This window comes from Dermacentor albipictus, chromosome 8, assembly GCF_038994185.2.
Source record: "Dermacentor albipictus isolate Rhodes 1998 colony chromosome 8, USDA_Dalb.pri_finalv2, whole genome shotgun sequence".
NCBI classification, from domain to species: Eukaryota; Metazoa; Arthropoda; class Arachnida; order Ixodida; family Ixodidae; genus Dermacentor; species Dermacentor albipictus.
The window spans coordinates 38,670,102-38,688,171 of NC_091828.1; the positions used below are offsets into that span (position 1 = coordinate 38,670,102).

Here is an 18,070-nt window from a genome sequence, read left to right on the forward strand (position 1 = left end):
ATGCATGCCTTCAAGATGTCAACGAGATAACTGTCCTAGAGAACCTGATATATACTAAGCAGTGCTCACTGCTTCATAGTGTTTCACAACTCCCTCTACCACTCCGTAATAGCCTTTAAATGAGTGCGAGATATCTGTCCTAGAAAACTTGTTATGTTTAAGGAGTGTTCACTGCGTCACACTGTTTCACAGCTTCCTCTAGCACTGCGATACAAGAATGTATGCTTCAATATCAGATGCATTATGCACAACGCCATAACTGGCACTGTCGACGAGGTCTTAACACGTGGTCAACATGGTTCGCAGGGGACAGTGACCGCTGACACTGTACAAATACAAATACAAATACCTTTATTTCAACATCAGGGATGTTAGGGGTGCACCCAAAAAGCCTATAACTGGCTTGACAGAGGGGCGCACCCCCGTACATAAAAACCGGCAGCAACAGAACATGGACAGAACAATAGTAATAAAAAAAGACTACAGTGCATAGGTAAACATCATATACAATAAATATTAGTGAACATCTTCTTGAAATAACAAATTAATAAATGAATAAATGAAGGCGGCAGAATTAACACGATACGCTCAGGAACACTAAGAATGCAAAATGAAGAATAACAATAAGAGAAGAAAAAAGAGAGGAAGGAGGTGCGTAGTAAAAAACACCCGTATCGTAAGGTTTTCAGTGCTCATTGCGCCGATTAAGAAATGTTGGTATTATATGTTGGAGCATTTGACGACCGTAATTAGTACGAAAGGATGGCACATGCCAGACGTCGTTGTTACGTGTTGTGTAGTAATTAGCTTTGGGCCGTAAGTTAGCTGTGCCATCAAAGAATGTGTCATGATTTTTCCGTTTTCTTTCATATCGTTTACTTAGCAATAAATTATATAGGTCATTAATTGGTGTTAATTTTAATGATGCGAAAAGAGGTTGAGTGTGAGCAGTAAACGGGGCATTCGCAATGATACGAATGACCTTTTTTGTATTTTCTGTAACCTATATGTATTTGACCATGTTGTTGTACCCCACACCAGATGACAATATGAAAGGTTAGATAAAAATAGTGCATTATAAACTAAAAGTCTAACACTCAGAGGTAGTAGAGAGCGGACTCTGTATAACATGCCTGTGCATTTTGCAAGTTTTTTAACCAGATTGTCGATGTGTATGTCCCATGAAAGATTGCACTGCAGTGTCACACCCAGACACTTTACTGACTCTGCTATTTCAATGCTTTGAAAACCAAGCGTTAGTGTAGGTAAGTGTTCTAGTGGTTTGTTCTTAGGTCTAAAAAGTACAGCTTTGGTTTTGGTAGCGTTAATTTTCAATAAAGATTTAGTACTCCATTCGACCAATTTGCGCAGAGTTTCATTAGCGTTTAATGTCAAGTTATTAAGTGTTTTAGCCCTAAAAAATATGCCGACATCATCTGCATACATTATACATTTAGCGCTGTTGTCAATATTCACAATGTCGTTGATATAGATGTTAAAGAGTGTAGGTCCGAGAATACTGCCTTGCGGCACCCCAGAATGAATGGATCTAAAGTGCGATGAAGAATTGTTAATTACAACCCGTTGCTGGCGGTGCTCTAAATATGTTATTAAAAGCTGAAGGAATGTGCCGCGAAACCCATAGTGTTCAAGTTTAAGGAATAATAGGTTGTGATTTATGGAGTCGAATACTTTGGAAAAATCCACGAAAACCCCGAGAGTTAGTTCTTTTCTTTCAAATGACTCTAATATAATTTCCTTCATGGTTAATAATGCTGTTTCTGTTGATTTTCCTGCGACAAAACCAAACTGGGAAGCTGATATGACTTTGTGCTTGTTAATAAAGCTTGTAATGCGCACTAATAAAAGCTTTTCAAAACATTTCGAAAAAACTGGTAAGATCGATATAGGTCGGTAGTTGGAGAAATTATTTTCGTCTCCTCCTTTAAAAATTATGGTAACCTTGGCTACCTGAAGCTTTTTCCGGAATGTTCCTGAGGAAAATGCCAAGTTTATTATGTATTCTAATATCGGTGCAAGTATGTGCGATGTGTACTTCGCTGGCAATATTTGGAGGTCGTCAATATCTTTACTTTTACTGTTTTTCAGCGATTGTAGGACCGACAGAACTTCGTTAGTTGTAACAGGGGTTAAAAACGCGGTTTCGCTAACCTTTTGACTCATGCTGCTTAGGTTGCTGCTTAGGTTGGGCTGCGTGCCGTCTGCGATGGACACGAAGAAATCATTGAAAGCATCTGCTAGTTGAGAGCCGGATAAGTGAGTGCCATGTGTGACTATTTCATCTACTACAGTCTTCTTTTTTAAGTTGAGCAAATTATTGAGCCTCCCCCAAACAATATCGGAGTGCTTTATTACCTCGTCGTTAAATTGGTTACTCATATAATTCCTTTTGGCTTGCCGATTAATACTGTTAGCTTTATTTCTCGCAGCCTTAAACTTCTTCAAATCGTCAATATCTTTTGTTTTTAGAAAGCGCTTAAAAAGTATGTTTTTATTTCGTACTGCCTTTAGGCATTCCTTGGTTATCCACGGCTTACGCGCCTTCAAAGCTCGCACTCTTGTTTTGTATGGAAAAGTCTCACAATACAGCTGCTTGTAGGTGGAAATAAAAGTACCATAAGCTTCATCAACATTGGTTTCCTCATAGACGTTGCTCCAGTTTACTTGCGACAGTTTATCATAGAACGTTTGTAAAGTAGTCTGGTTTATGTCTTGAACACGCATAGCAAACCTTGTAGGTTTGTTAGGGGGAACTGTGTGATTTGTAATTAAATAAATTGGTAAGTGATCACTAAGAGCAGCTGCCAGTGCACCGGATATTGACAATTCATCACATGCATTAGTAATGAAGGTGTCTAGTAACGTTGATATTTCGGGCGTAATGCGTGTTGGTTGATTTATGATATTGAAAAATGCGTTGGTCTCTAGTATAGTATAGAACTCTTGTTGAAGTGTTGACTTTTCAAGCAAGTTTATGTTCAAGTCGCCACCTAATATGAGTGTGTATTTATTATCATTTACCCAGCTGAAGTACTCGTCCAAAAAATGAAGAAATGTGTTACTGCTTCCCCTGGGTGGGCGGTAGGTGACAGTAAAAAGCAAGGAATTAGATTTTAGGGTAAGTACCTCGTAGTCGTCGGTTACAACACAGAAATTGTCAAGTAATTCGCATTTTAAAAACTTTTTCGACAGTATCGCAACCCCCCCACCTCTCTTAGAGCTCCGGTTAAGGAAAAATGTGGAGTATTCAGGCAGATTAAGGACAGCAGAGTGGCTTTCGTACCATGTCTCAGAGATCATGACAACGTCAAACGTAAAGCTAAAGCTGCAAAGAAGGGCACATATATCATCGCTTTTGTTTCGCGCTGATCGAGCATTCAGATGCAGAAACGAAATGGTACCGCTTTTTGTCTGATAACGTGTGCTCAACTCGTAAGGTGTCAAGAGATCATAACTTGAAGCGTTCACTGAAGCCATGATCTCGGAGAAGCGGTATGTTGCAGTCTATTAACGATGGCCACACAAAGAAGCCAAAAGAGTTTAAAGAACGAAGCTTTAAAAAAGAAATGTCAATGTAAACTGCAATGGGCATACTTATAGCATGTAACAGAGACAATCTTTTTCACCGCGTCTGTGCACAAGTTGTACACTTTACAGGGCATGGCATAAGAGTTAGTAAATTTGAAATCTACATCGAGGAAGAAGGCACTACAGACTATTTTAGTACAGTCATCACACAGGTATTTACAAACCTCATTATTGGTTAGTGTAGCATCGCTGGCAGAAACAATGGTTAAGATGACGAAGCAGTAAATAGCTGTTTTAAATTGCAAAGTGTCAAAGTATTGATACCGAAGTACGCAAACAAGAGAAGTTATATTCATATGTTTCCAGTTGTTATACTTGTCAAGTAAGATTCTATATTGGTGGTCCATGGGCTGATAAGAAAAACGCTTAAGCGACCTTCGCCAGGTCATCCTCACAAGTAACATGCAGGATTGAAGAATTCTCACTTTTGCGCATTAAAATCTTTCCTTGCGATACCCACACGTATTTCCAATTTTTCTCCTTTTTGAGCTTTCGAGCTTTACCCAGCAGCATCTTGTTCTCGACACACAAATGCTCATTTACGTACACGAGGTCACTTGTGTCAAATCCCAGTCTATCTGCTTTGAGAGTTTTCTTCCGAGCAGCTGACAGCAACTTTTCACGAGCAGTTCTTGAGACGAACTTTAACACAACATTAGGTTTCTTCTTATCTTTCGAAGGCACACGATGAACTACATCAATGTCACCGTCAGTAACACTTGTCCCCAGACATTTTGCAATGTCCGCAACAGCCTTGCCTAGGTCCTCATTAGCTGCAACCGGAAGTCCTTGAATTTCAAGGTTCATGCTTCTACTATATTGTTTCAACCCTATTATCTCCTTCCTTGCCTGTTTAAGCTCCTCCCTCAGCTCTTCGGTCGCCGCGCGGCATTCCGCAGCTTCAGCCTTCATTTCAGCAAGTTCCTCCCTGTAACGTTCAATATCCCTCTTAAATTCTTCAAAACCATTATTCATAAACCCAATGGAGCTAGGAATGCCACCAAGTTCATTGTGGATTTCAGTACTTGAAGCATCAACCTTCGCTACATCTTTTTTTTATTTCTGTGGCGAATGCATCTAGCCTGACTACGAGCTCGGTGAGTACCTTGACAACTTCTTTGATATTGCTAGGTTGCTTTTCCAGAGCCTTTGCAACATCCCCCAGGGCACCCTGCTCAGTTTCCGACATTGCCAAATGGCGAAAACCAACACCTAAAAGAGCACACTGAAGAAAATTCTACGACATCAAAGTGGACAGCTGCACACTAAACAAAAATAACGCGAAACGGGAGTAAACCGCTCGTCCTGTATAGCAATCCCGTTTCTGGGTTTTTTTTACTACGTACCAGTCGAGGTAAAAATTTACTACCATGCTGACCAAGGTTTTTGTATGTAGAAACGAGAGTAATTTTTTAATCTGTGGGAAGGTTTTTAGGGACGATAGTGGGACTATATTTTTACTGCCATCACGAAGTTCTAGAGGCTATTCCTGAGAGTTATTTTTCAAGCCCATTCGCGAGTTTCTTGGTTCTGATGTGGGAGTATTTTTTTACCTCATTCATCCAGTTTTCTAGGCTATTCCTGGGAGTTATTTTTAGGCCTATTCTCGAGTTTGTTGGTACTGATGTCGGGGTATTTTCTTACCTCGTTATCAAGGTTTCGTAGCTCTACCTGAGAGTAATTTTTCAAGCCCATTCTGTGGTTTGTTGGAGCTGATCTCGGAGTATTTTTTTACCTCGTTCATCAGGTTTTCTCGGTTCTTTCCGAGAGTAATTTTTCAAGCCCGTTCTGGAGTTTCTTGGGCCTGATGTGGAAATATTTCGAAGACAATTGAAAGATTACAAAGACGATTTCATGGATCCCAAGCATGAGGGATTGTTTATTAGTTCTGACATGTTTCTCATAAAAAAGTCAGGCATGAGTTAATCATCACAAAACTATAGCCTTATAAGATACTGTGATAAGCATAATAAATATTTGTACTAACACACAGACTGGGGGCTGGTAACTGCCCATTAGATCTCTCATAGCAAAATAAAATACATCACAACACATTCAATGTGCAATCCCACTAAAGTACAGTGAACACAAGCAACACACAATATAAAATCTAACTGATAAATTTACAGTCAGTACTGGAGACGTTCACATAAAACTCACTGAATATGCAGGTCATTCCTTCAAACAGGCAGTTGTCCAGAACATGGGTGTACAGTGCATTCAATGGATTAGTATGAACATAACTATGCAACATAAAAATATTGCACTTAAGGCCAAATGGCATCTGCTGCTAATGGCCATTACTGCGCCAGACAAAATGAAACAACCATGTGGTAAATACAGCAAGCATTCGTACTATCACATTAGTGCCGGCCACTGCCCACCATATCTCTCACTGCAAAAAAAACAACTATCAACGCATTCACGATGTAGTGAAACTAAAGCACAGTGAAAACAAAATGACACACAATACAAAATCTAACTCACAAATACACAGGCAGTACTAGAGATGTTGACATTAGACACACTGAATATAAAGATCATTCCTTCAAACAGGCAGTTGTCCAGAACATGGGTCTGCAGTGCATTCAATGGATGATTATGGACAAAACTATGCAACATAAAAATATTGCACATAAGGCCAAATGACATCTGCTGCTAACGGCCACTAGTGCCTCAGACGAAATGAAACAACCATGTGGTAAATACAGCAAGCATTCGTACTATCACATTAGTGCCGGCAACTGCCCACCACATCTGTCACGGCAAAATAAAAACTATCACAACACATTCAAGATGTAGTGAAGCTAAGTCAGTAGTAGAGATGTTCACATTAGACCCACTGAATATGCAGACAATTTCTTCAAACAGGCAGTTGTCCACAACATGCGCGTGCAGTGCATTCAATGGATCATGAACAATACTATGCAACATAAAAACATTGCACTTAAGGGCAGCTAGCATCTGCTGCTAATGACCATTAGTGCCCCAGCGAAATGAAACAATTGTGATAAATACAGCAAGCATTCATACTATCACATTAGTGTTGGCAACTGTCCACCATATCTTTCATTGCAAAAGAAAAACTATCACAACACATTCAAGATGTAGTGAAACTAAAGTACAGTGAAAATAAACAAGTGACACAATATACAAAACTCTTCAGTATTGCAACAAGCAAATGAGAGGGCACTAGAGATTACCATTAGACCCATCGATAGCATACTGACCTTCAAACAGCTAGTTGCCCAAGACATGGGTGCACAGTGCAATGAATGGATAGTTAGGAAGAAAACTGCAACAACCATGAGCAACATGTTCTATAAACTTTCAAACTTTCTAAAAAATGACCTCACTCAGATAAGGAAAATGGTGATTGCTAATACACACGACAAAACATATATGTGAAAACAGCCATTAACTGATACTAAAGCCCCTCCATACACGTTTCCGCTAACCAGGTTAAGTACCGCCAACCTACCCTCTTCCTCCACGCTCCTCTGCCACTCACCCCCTTAGCTTCCGGTGTCAAGCGGAATTTCCGTAGCTGCAGCTTCCTGTTCCGAGTGGAAGTAACGCTATGTTTTTCTTAACGTTGTTTACTTTCGCGTCGATGGAGAGGCTTTAATTGCACCAGCTGCGGTTTAAACTGTGAATGCGATTCCATCCAAGTACCACCGCCTATTGCAATCAGCGATCTGATCGTGTTCGCTGTTTCGCGTCAACCTGCGACGGGTTCTGCCACGAGAGACAACGTACAGTGGAATGTAGTGCCTGGGCGCTTGGAGACCACTGCCGTTTTTCGTGCATTTAGAAAACAGCGACCACGAATTACTACTTCAGCGGAATACAACAGCTTGTCGCCTTTGCATTCTTCTCATGGTGACTCCCACAGCTCTGCTAAGCACGTGTGGGTGTCTCACCATCGGCAGTCAAAGCGGAAATTCCCGCAGCACAACTTCAGGAAGCGGTAACGCCGGAACCGGAAACTTTTAAACTGGAAATGCTGGAACCGGATTTGGTGTGAGGGGAAAAGGCGGCGCACAACAAAGGTTGTCGCTACTTAAGAAAGCGGCAGTGGCACGTGGATGGAGGGGCTCTAACTGATACCACTCCCCCTTGTGCTCAAAGAAAACATATGCAGCCCGTTTTCCACACAAGAGGAACACGTTGCACAACTGTATTGCAGTACAGTCGCCGACCGATTTTCCGGACTCCAAAAATTCGGACATGCCCGATTATTCGGTCAGCTTCGCGGCACCGCCATTCTCCCCATAGACCATAATGTATAACAACTGCCGAAAGTTCGGACACCTCGCAACCTCTCGTCTGATTTTTCGGACACTCTTTGACCCAACTCGGTCGAGAGCACCACGCACCGACTCAACCTGGTACATGGTTCGACTGGCTGAACGCCATTTTTGTTTTGAACGTAGCTTCCCTGGTGCCCCACGAAGTGGTGCTACTGGAAATTCCCGCTCATCATCGTTTCTGCCTAGTTCGATAGAGTGGCTCTGCAGCAGTTCCGGTTTCAGCTTAGTAAGCCATGTCAAGACAATCCAGCAGCTGTTTGTTTCTTCGCGCGCGACGCTGCGAGCAGGCCGCGTTTTTTCGTTTGTGTGACTGGTGTCGGCGCGGTGGTGTTTGCTTTGCGTGCTGTGTCGAGGTTTCGGTGATTAACGCGGCACACGGAAACATCGCGTCAAGTCTCCAATGGCGCCGACAGTGCCCGCGCAGACTGCGCTGCGGAATGCCGGCAAGCGGGTGCCGGGAGGCCTAAAAGATTTGTCGCCTTCCGATGTGCTCCCTACCGACGCGGAAAATGTTCTGCCGAGACTTGCGCAGTGGTTGCATTGCGATTCCGGACACCGTCTCATTGACAGTTTCACAGGTGCCGACACTGCTGTACTGACATGCGCAGAACTCGACGACGGCTATATCATTCGTCAGGTTTCTGCTGCACCGCCGGACGATGACCGAGTCGGAAGTTGACGCACCATGTGCTAGGCTGCCGTCGCCTGCGGAGCGTGTACAAGCAGTGACTGTGCTTTCAGCCGCCTATAGTGACCGTACGACCCTCTCCGAGATTCAGGCTTGTCTGACTGCGCGTAAACGGAACAGCGTGCAACGGCGCATTCACGATTTCTTCAAGCCTACTGCCGAGCCCGAATAAGTGCGTGGAAATAAAGGATTTCATTTTTTTCCCTTAATCTGCTTTTTCGGACACCTGTTTATTCGGACATTTCCGCAGTCCCCGTGAGGTCCGAATAAACGGTCGGCGACTGTACTTATGGGTACAAGCCAGATTTCAATTTCGTTGCCTAAAAATTGTAGTGCTTCTTAGATAGACTAAAAGGGAATTGAGCGTGTTGCCCTTGTCCGTTTCTAGGCATGCAGTTGTGATGGATGCCATATGCTTGTGTGACAAATTGAACATGGTGCTATAGGTACGACTACAAGGATGTATATTTGTAGCTGCCCTCAAACCCCTTCATGTTGCCAGTCAGCATCTATGGTGTATCTTTGTATTGCTCATCTAACACTGTTTACACAGAGAAGGCATGTCTGAATACCAAACCACCTTATTCTCCAGTTACTTTAAAGTGAATGCGTTGTGACAATGTGTAATGTGAGAAGTCCATGATAAAGAAAAAAAAATTGCTAATTCAACTCCCTCCTGAAAAACCAATTTCTGGGCCATTAAGTTTTGCATAATACACTTGTGATTAACACAGAGCCACGTTGGCCTAACCCTAGTGGCACAGGACATCCTTCAAGTTATCAGTTGGTACAGAATCATTGAGCATGCTGCTGGTGCTTTTGCCCCCGCTGAGAATACCTGTGGAATACTAACACACATTTTGTTGCTGAAGGTCCATTACAGAAATACTAAAGTGAAACAGTAAATCATTTTATACTGATAAAACAATCTTTCAGAACTGTATTCATGAACATTGTGGCAATAAGAGGATTATTAGAAGAGAAAATGAAGATTTAACTTTCATTTTTCAAGTTTTATGCAGTGCCCGCACATCAGTGTGGAGTCATACTTCAACTAAGTATATTCTTTGACACCTTTACAACAGAATTCATCAATATTGGCCAGTAGAACATTAGCTAGACCCGAACAGACACCGTCAAATTCCATATCACAGCGAGCTGGTGCAGGAACTATAAGGTGGTGGTGGCGACACCAGTTTTCGTTTTTGCAAGTTATCTGGCTTATCAAGCCAATTCTCATGGTGGGAGTTGTTTTTTTCGGTGTTGTAGAAGAATGATTTAATAAAGCTCAAATAAATTTTCTTTTTCGTGTCCCTTTAAAGCAAGCACTGTGCTACGTGGCTTGGGCAACCTGTCAGCCACAGAACCCACGAGTGCTTTTGTTAGGCAAAATAATTTTGACAGAAACTTTCTTGAGGATATGCATCTGAAAATTTTTTTGCCTAGCAATAGTTCTTGTAAAAATTGACTAAATCCAATGCTTTCGCCTGCGGCTTTGTGTAGCAAAAATCCAGAAAGCAGTGCTCAATAAATGTCAAAATCCTGTGGGCCTTTTTCGAGTAGATAACGTGGAAAACCCAGAACAAAGCGAAAAGGCAGGCCAGTGACGCTCTCACAAACAATCGCTGCGCATCCATGTGTAGCGCCTCCCTTCAACCTCTTCTTTTGTAAAAGGAGCCTTAAGGAGGCCCACCGCAAACTGAAAGCCCGAGTTGTTAGCATCCAGGCGCAGCCTCTTCAGCAGGCCCTTTTCACCATATACACCGTCGCCGATGTCTACCTGTGAAACAACAGAACAAGCACAGATTAATTTTCTACACTTTTGATCTAGGAAAGGTTAGGAAATAAGGTAAGGTTTGCAAAAACGCAAGTAGCTGCTTCTTGTTGATACGGTTTAAAGAACAAAGTACCCTTACGTATACCATACATGCGTTGTGCTGAGCTGTGTACTTTCACCTAAGACTAGAAAGTATTGAGAACTTCAATGCAAAAGAAAGACATTCATCTGCCTAGCTCTAAGCAAATGCGTTCCACCCCTTGGCACAGAATGAAATCTGGTGCTGTTCTAGCGATTAGCACACACTGAAAGCTTCAAGCCCGATTTAGTATTAGGCAAAGGGTCAAGATGTGCTCGATTATAGTCGGATACAACTTTAGAAAAACAGGGGCGTTTACTCCTCCGAGGCGGATGCACACGAGCATCCACTAATGGGTGCGCACTCTGGACTGACGTCATGCGCCGAACGGCCGGTGGCCCGCCGTCGAAGATGGCCGCCCGGGCTTCGAACTGGGCCAAGTCGCGTCAGCTGTGCGTGTCAATGCCTCGTCACAGTGAATTCCCAAACTGTTTGTCATTGTCTATCATGCCGGAAATATTACTGCGAGCTTACAATGCGGCATCTGTGCCGCGTGCGTTTATTCTAAGCCGTGATCCGGCGAAGAAACATTGCAGCGAGCATCGCTGATGCTGCGCTACGCTTTGCCTGAAAACAGGATGCCTCGGCGACTGCTGCAAACACACATCCTGCCTGTTTGTTTCATGTCTTTTTTTTATTTCGCTCCTGAGTGAAGTTAGGACAAGAAAAGTTTGCCAAAGTCTGGTGCCTGCTGTCAGCGGCGGGTGAGTTCGTGTACCGTGTCGCTGCATTTTTTCGTCGGACGGGGTAAAGTGATGGAGCAAAACCATTCTGAGGAGAAATTAGAAAAGCGTGCGCGCATGAAACAAACCTACGAGCGTCTCAACAGAAAATATTTGACAAAGAAGCCTCCAATGCAAAGATTTGTCGCCGTCAACTTAGCGTGAGTGATCGTTGTCAACAGTGAGATAGCCGAGCGTCTAACGGCGGTGTTTGAGCGCTGTGTATAGCACCGTCGATTGATTTCTTTCCACCAGTGCTCACCGCGCACGCAAGCTGTAGAATGCGTGCTGTGGCACAGTCACGCATAAGTTGTGTTGCCAGCGTTCCTGCTTCCATGCGTGTTTGCACTTACTCATATTTGTCCTTTCATTTTATATTAGCATTTGTTTTTGATAGTTTTCTTTCAGCAAAGTCCTTACACATTTTCATTAGCCAATCTCATTCAAAGCACTAACTTCTGTACACTGCAGGACTGGTCTCTTCCATCTCATTAAAACCTTTCTCACTGGTCTACCTCGTCTTCTCAATCTGCCTACTCGCTGCGTTTTCTGTCCTTGTTTCTTGTGTTCTTGCTGCAATGTGATTAACCAACTTGCTCAAAACAAATTTTGTTCGCCTATCAAAACAGAAAGGTTTAGAGATACATTTTTTTAAAAGCGTCATGTGGGTTGCACAGTAACTTTGCCTCTTACCTCTGTTCATGTTTATGCGTCAGTGCATGTGGCAGCTAGCCAGAAGTGCACATGAAAGGCTGCATATTGTGAAACACCTTGCTATGCTGTTGCATTTTTCATGCATTCAGTCTTAGTAAACAAACGGTTTCGCTGCCTATCACATATGATGGCGAAAATTTTCAGCACGAATAACAATGTGCAGTGGGGTGTGATTTCTGTCTGACGCATTCGCCGTTGCAAAGACATTTTTCAATGAATGGAGCCCAGCAAAGTAGTGCACTGAGAGCTTTTGCAACTTTCACCATTTATTACTTCACAAATGACATTGTCTGAACCTGGCCGTTGATCGACATGCCGATGGCTTGTAAATTAAATAATTGCCTCAATAAAACACATTCAACTTCACTCAGCAATTTTTAGCACAATGCTAGCAGAGCTATTCAGGGTGAATAATTGTGCTTACATTGGCTTACATGTGCTTACATTACTTGCCCGGTCAGATAAACAAATACAACAATGGCTGCGGTATGACTGTGATTTGACGTGCAGACTGCTAATGGTGCCTTTCAAGCGTGCCCTTGACTGCTGCTATTAATAGCTACCCGCCTGGGTATATTGGGCCTAACTAAGCTAATGATGTTTGATAATAGTTATCTTATTCGCATTGCTTGCCTGGGCCAGGTAACCAAAATAAACAATGCCACCACATGAATTAGTGTTTGCATGCAAGCTGCCAACAGTGGCTGTCATTCTCACATTGATTGCTGCCATTTCACCAACAGTGGTGACGGCTTGACTGCGCTTTGATGTGCCGACTGCTAATGGTGCCTTTCAAGCGTGCCCTCGACTACTGCTATTAATAGCTACCCGACTGAGTATATTGGGCCTAACTAAGCTAATGATGTTTGATAATTGTTCTCTTATTCGCATTACTTGCCTGGGCCAGGTAACCAAAATAAACAATGCCACCACATGAATGTGTGTTTGCATGCAAGCTGCCAACAGTGGCTGTCATTCTCGCATTGATTGCTGCCGTTTCACCAACAGTGGTGACGGCTTGACTGGGCTTTGACGTGCAGACTGCTAAAGGTGCCTTTGAAGCGTGCCCTGATGACTGTTATTTCATCTCAGGGCCCGTCATGCTCATAAGTGGCTGCCCAATAGAGTATTTTGGGCCTTCTGACATTGGCATTATTCATCTCAACGGGCTGGAAAAAACAGTAGGGGCAGCACAACTGCACACAAAGCACAATGTGCTTTGGCGTGCAGGCTGCTAAGAGTGGCTGTCAATTTCATTCACGTTGACTACTGCTTTTTCGTGTGAAGCTGGACAGTGGCTGCCCGAATGAGCATTTCGGGCCCCACATAGTTATTCAGAGTTAATAACTGCATTTGCATTCAGATTTTCCGGCATTTCGGCACGTTTCCATGCCAACGCTTATATTGAGCATGATCTGTGCAGGACGTTGCTTTTTCAGAATTGGGCTTCCATTAGAAGGAATATGTCATCAAATGAACCGCTTATTTATTTGAGAGGTCACGGGAGAATGCTTGGCTGCTGTGCTTGACACACAGTACACCGCTTCAGTGATGGGAGATCCATTGTTGCGCTTGCCGAGGTATGTGTGGCTGGCAGGAGATCTGGACCTCGCTTCACGCAGAGTCAGAAACGAGGAGAGTTTTCTCTGCGAATAATTCTTTATACAATGTTTACATGTCGTCGTCGTTATCAGGACAGAGACACCAACAGAGCAGCTGCAAGCTGCTTAAATAACACCCCTCAGCCCAAAGATCTTCCAGACAGTCCCCAAAGACGAAACAAGGTCGTGAGAGAGAGGGTCTGGGCAGCCTCCGGGGTCCTAACGCCGCTCTCGGTGGCTGGCGCTTCCTTGAACCGTGCTGCGGCGTCAGGACGATTTGGCGGTCGGTCAGAATGCTGCGCCGGGCAAGTTTTATGGCCCGCATAGGACAAAGGGAACCAACTGCAAGGAACCGGGTCGAAACAAAGCCCTCCTTTGGAAACTGTCCCAAACACAGCGGGAGTCGTTTTTGGTGTGGGCGCCGCCGGACAAGGGGGGGGGGGGGTTGCATTGCTGCCGGGACGGGGAGGGGCCGAATAGCAGTCCGTGATCCGGCGGCTGCTTCCGTCGTGGACGCCGTGCACATAGTCGTGTCCGAAGCAGGCAGGCACCATGCGGAGATGAATGCTGCCTCCACAGTCGACAAACCACAGCACTGGCCTTCCGTCAGGCAAATCCCAGGGCACAAACATAACACAATATACGCTTCGAGAACTCGTTAGTGAGATCTCGATCGTCGGTATCTCGTTGTGGTGAAAGAAATCGTGCACACGACCTCAGCGCACATGTGTCCTTCTTCGTGCTGCTTCTTCTTTTCTCCACATTTTGTGGGCGTTTTCGCGAGGGCGTCGATAGTTTGCCACCTGAAATATGCGAAGCTGTGACCTCCCTCCTCACCTTTAACACGGTGCTTTCGCTGACACTGAGCATCTTGGGTTTGTAATGGTTGCGATAAATGCATTGTTTTATATAAGTACTGGTTCAGTAGCAACTGATTCATTTGAAGCTCGGAACAGGAGTAGTAAATGGGCCGTGTACATGTAAACAAGCACAAATGCCATGCAGAGTTGCTCTTTCTACTTTTGCCACTTGCAATGAAGCTAAAGAGCAGACGACGGGCAGCGTTGTGGAAGGCATGGGGTTATTTTTCTGTCGCGATCTGGCATGTGCTGTAGCACATGAGAGCTCTACTAAACCAGTCATCAAAGTCTTTATTTATACTGAGAATTGCGCGTTTCCTAAGCACGATTTTTTGAGCGGGATTATTTTAGTCGCGGAGGCAATCGGACGTCGCGCTTCATTAATCTGGGCGGGGCCTCCCCTGTTTTCTAAATTTGTATCCGACTATAGTGACGCACAAGTGCTCGAGAACTATTGAACAAGACGCACTTGTTTTCGATTTACTGACTGCACTTGGGTGTAAAGCTTTTGTCAGAGAAATGAATAAACCACATACACAAGCAGCATTTTCTTAGTTAGCACAGCCTTTAATAGGTACTGATACCTTCAATTTAGAAAGCCCTGTATATTGGGCCTCATCGAACTAATTTCATAAAAGGTTTGGCAAGGTAGAAGCATAGAATTTTAGAGTCATTAGAAGACAGGTGAAATGAGTTATTTATTGCAATTATTACTCAAATTTAAAATTTAGGTCCCTCATCCCAATGAGAAATTGATACAAGCAGTTTGTACGTGCCACATAAGCATTTAGATATCAAATATACGGATTAAAGAAAACCGTTTCTTGAAGGTTCATTATTGCAAGCAGTCATGGCCTCGAGGAGAAATAACTTCTTTTCCTGTCGGCAGAAATGAGGCTCGAGTATTTTATTGACACATATATATGCCCATGCATATATGTTATCTCTGCTGTAAAGCTTTTTTTCATGTGTATGCAAGGCGTGTGTGTAACATCTCATTGTGCACAAAATCAAATCCATAAGAACCCGACAAGAAGCTAAACAAACAAGAGAGCAATCCCAGTGACAAGCCATGTTAAACCAACGAGGTAGCCATCCCAGTAACAAACCGTATCAAAAATTTTACTGACATGAATTCTGACCTTTGAAACATAACATGTGTATATGAATACTATCTACATTAGAGCAATGGGCAACTTTAAGCAATGGCTACGCCAACATCAGAACAATGTGGATGAGAAAAGAGTGGCATCAAATGCTTGGAGTGGAGCATGCAGCAATGACTAAATACAATAGTGACTGGATAGTGTCTAGCATAATCGGCCAGGAAAGAAATTGGAAGCCATGCCTGTACCCGGATTCCCTGGAGATGCAATCAACAGGACACACGTTTATCTGAAACCAAGGAACCCATGCCCATCTTATGCTAAAACTTACATAATTAAATATGCACTTCCACTTTTTTTAGTCTTATTGTGAACAAGGCTTCCATATGGAAGCCAAAATGTATTGCTTTTATTGTTGTATTTGGTTGGTCTATGTCTGTCTTTGTCATGTTTCATACCGACCACACAGGCTTCTCTGAAACTCTTGATGATACAACTTTTGTGCGAAAGCATTGCTTAAGGCACTTTTGCGTAAACCATGTCTTTAGGTGGTACAACGCATTTTTCTAGACACTCTAGAGCACCTTATTCAAGGCACGAAATCTGAATTCATGGTTCTTGAAAAGGCATTTTGGCTAGATTAATATAGTCTATATGGAGTATATAAGGCATAATTACTCAAGCGCCCAATTATATTTATCTCAGAGGAGGCTACTTTAGGCAAATTCATTAAACTGAGGGCACTCCACCAAAACAAAATTCGTGATCAGCCACTAGAAATCCTGAAAATGGCAATACAGTAAAATGATTGCATATAACACAAATGTATCCTACAACTAGAAAGGCAGCGCCAGTTTTGTACGCACCTTTGAGAAAGCACACAGATCACGTGCTTTATTGTCGTGCTGTCCAGCTTCCAGCAGTGCAGCAGGTTCCTGCTCGATGTAGGGATGCCTCCAGAATCCGCATAGCCTTCAAAAGTAGGAAATGTTTAATTTATTGTGCTGTGAACCTGGGAATTTGTGATTTACCAGTTTCATGTGGAATTGCAAAGAGTCTCACACAGCCAGCTGCATGAATTTGCGCCTGGTTGCACAAATGTCTCTTTGTTATATCTAAGGAGGTTACACTGATATTTTGTAACAAGTGAAGTTTCAGGAAGGAACGAAATCAGCAACAACAGGCTACCAGGACAATCAAAAACAAAACTCATATATGCAGTAAAACGTGGCGCATTGGATTAAACAAAAATATTGAGCACATGAAAAGCATTCTGAAAGCTAGATCGCGATTTTGTAGCGATGCTATTCCTTTTCGTTAGTGGTCTGACCGCCGCCCCGGCCCGTGCTACGTACTGGAACAGCCGGTCGTTTGCGGTGGGCGACAAGAGTGGTATAGAATCGAGGGGTAAGTATCGCTACAAAATTGCAGTCCTTACTTTATTACGCACTCCCGTATAACCTACGATTGCAAGAGCTGGCATCCCGTTCGTAAGAATTGGTTGGTCTATGTCTTTCTTAAAGGCCGGTGTCTGAAATGTCTCGATTAAAAATAAACTTGTATGTCGGTTTTGCAACATAGAAGACAAATACGCGAAGACACTCAATAACATAAACAATACACAGGTTCTCGCGACGTGGTCCTCCAAACCAAACTGTATACATACAAAAATCTTCATACAAGCTTCTATCCGCTTAAGCGTCAAACATAGGAATCGTGTGCCAACGCGCGAAGCCCATGATACATCGACGGATACATTACACATGTACTGTACTTGCGGGAATGCATATATAACGAATAACTTCTTGCCAGAAAACTACCGAACGAACAGCAACTTTCAGTGTTTTCATAATTGTGTGCCCATTCAGGCATAGCAATCAAGGCGGGTAGCATATATTTTACAGCAGAATGCAAGTACGCTGTAATATCAGAGGAAGCCTTCGTGAAATTGCTTGCTAAATGTGCACAGCAAGACGGCCAACCTACGATCAGAAAGCGCTTTGCTCTAGCTAGTACACAACGTTCATTACGTAAATCATAAGTTCAAGAATGCGCGCAAGGGCCAAACTTGCTTACCTTTCAAAAAGACTTGGCCAACGCTCCTTCGTCTCAAAGGTACCGAGGCACCGACGTCTTTCTGGCGCAAGCACTGTAGAACTTCCGATGAACTCCAGCTCCACAAAAGCACAACCTTCAACAGCCTTCCATACACTACGATTCGAAGCTCCAGTACCAGACTTTTCACGGGAGCGTGGGCAGAACAAAGGCAGCTCTCGGACGGGCGCTGTAGTAAGACACTCACTGTCGACACTGGTAGATCGCACGAAACACACGGCGAACTAACGGCGTTACACGAGTCCGGAGGGTTTGCGATGGTTACTGCACACGACAAGGAGCACATTTTGTCTAGGCACTTCTAAAATATAACTCAAATACCGCCTTACTGCAGTGTGCATTTCTGACAGCCAGCGTGGTATGTCGACCAAACAAATACTGCAGTGGCGCCACACTGCGGTTTTTAGAAAAATGTGTCGTAAATGA

The 18,070-nt window shown here is 43.4% G+C and overlaps 2 long non-coding RNA genes across 2 annotated transcripts in view; one reads left to right on the forward strand and one right to left on the reverse strand.

The window, feature by feature from the left end:
- LOC135916369 (uncharacterized) overlaps window positions 1-18,070 on the forward strand; it is a 98,909-nt gene that overhangs the window by 5,677 nt on the left and 75,162 nt on the right. The window lies entirely within an intron of this gene.
- On the reverse strand, window positions 7,073-17,988 carry LOC135916377 (uncharacterized). The gene is made up of 3 exons (XR_011507881.1): window positions 17,606-17,988; window positions 16,396-16,501; window positions 7,073-10,390 (listed from the first exon to the last, which is right to left on the reverse strand). It is a non-coding gene; the product is annotated as an uncharacterized lncRNA (long non-coding RNA).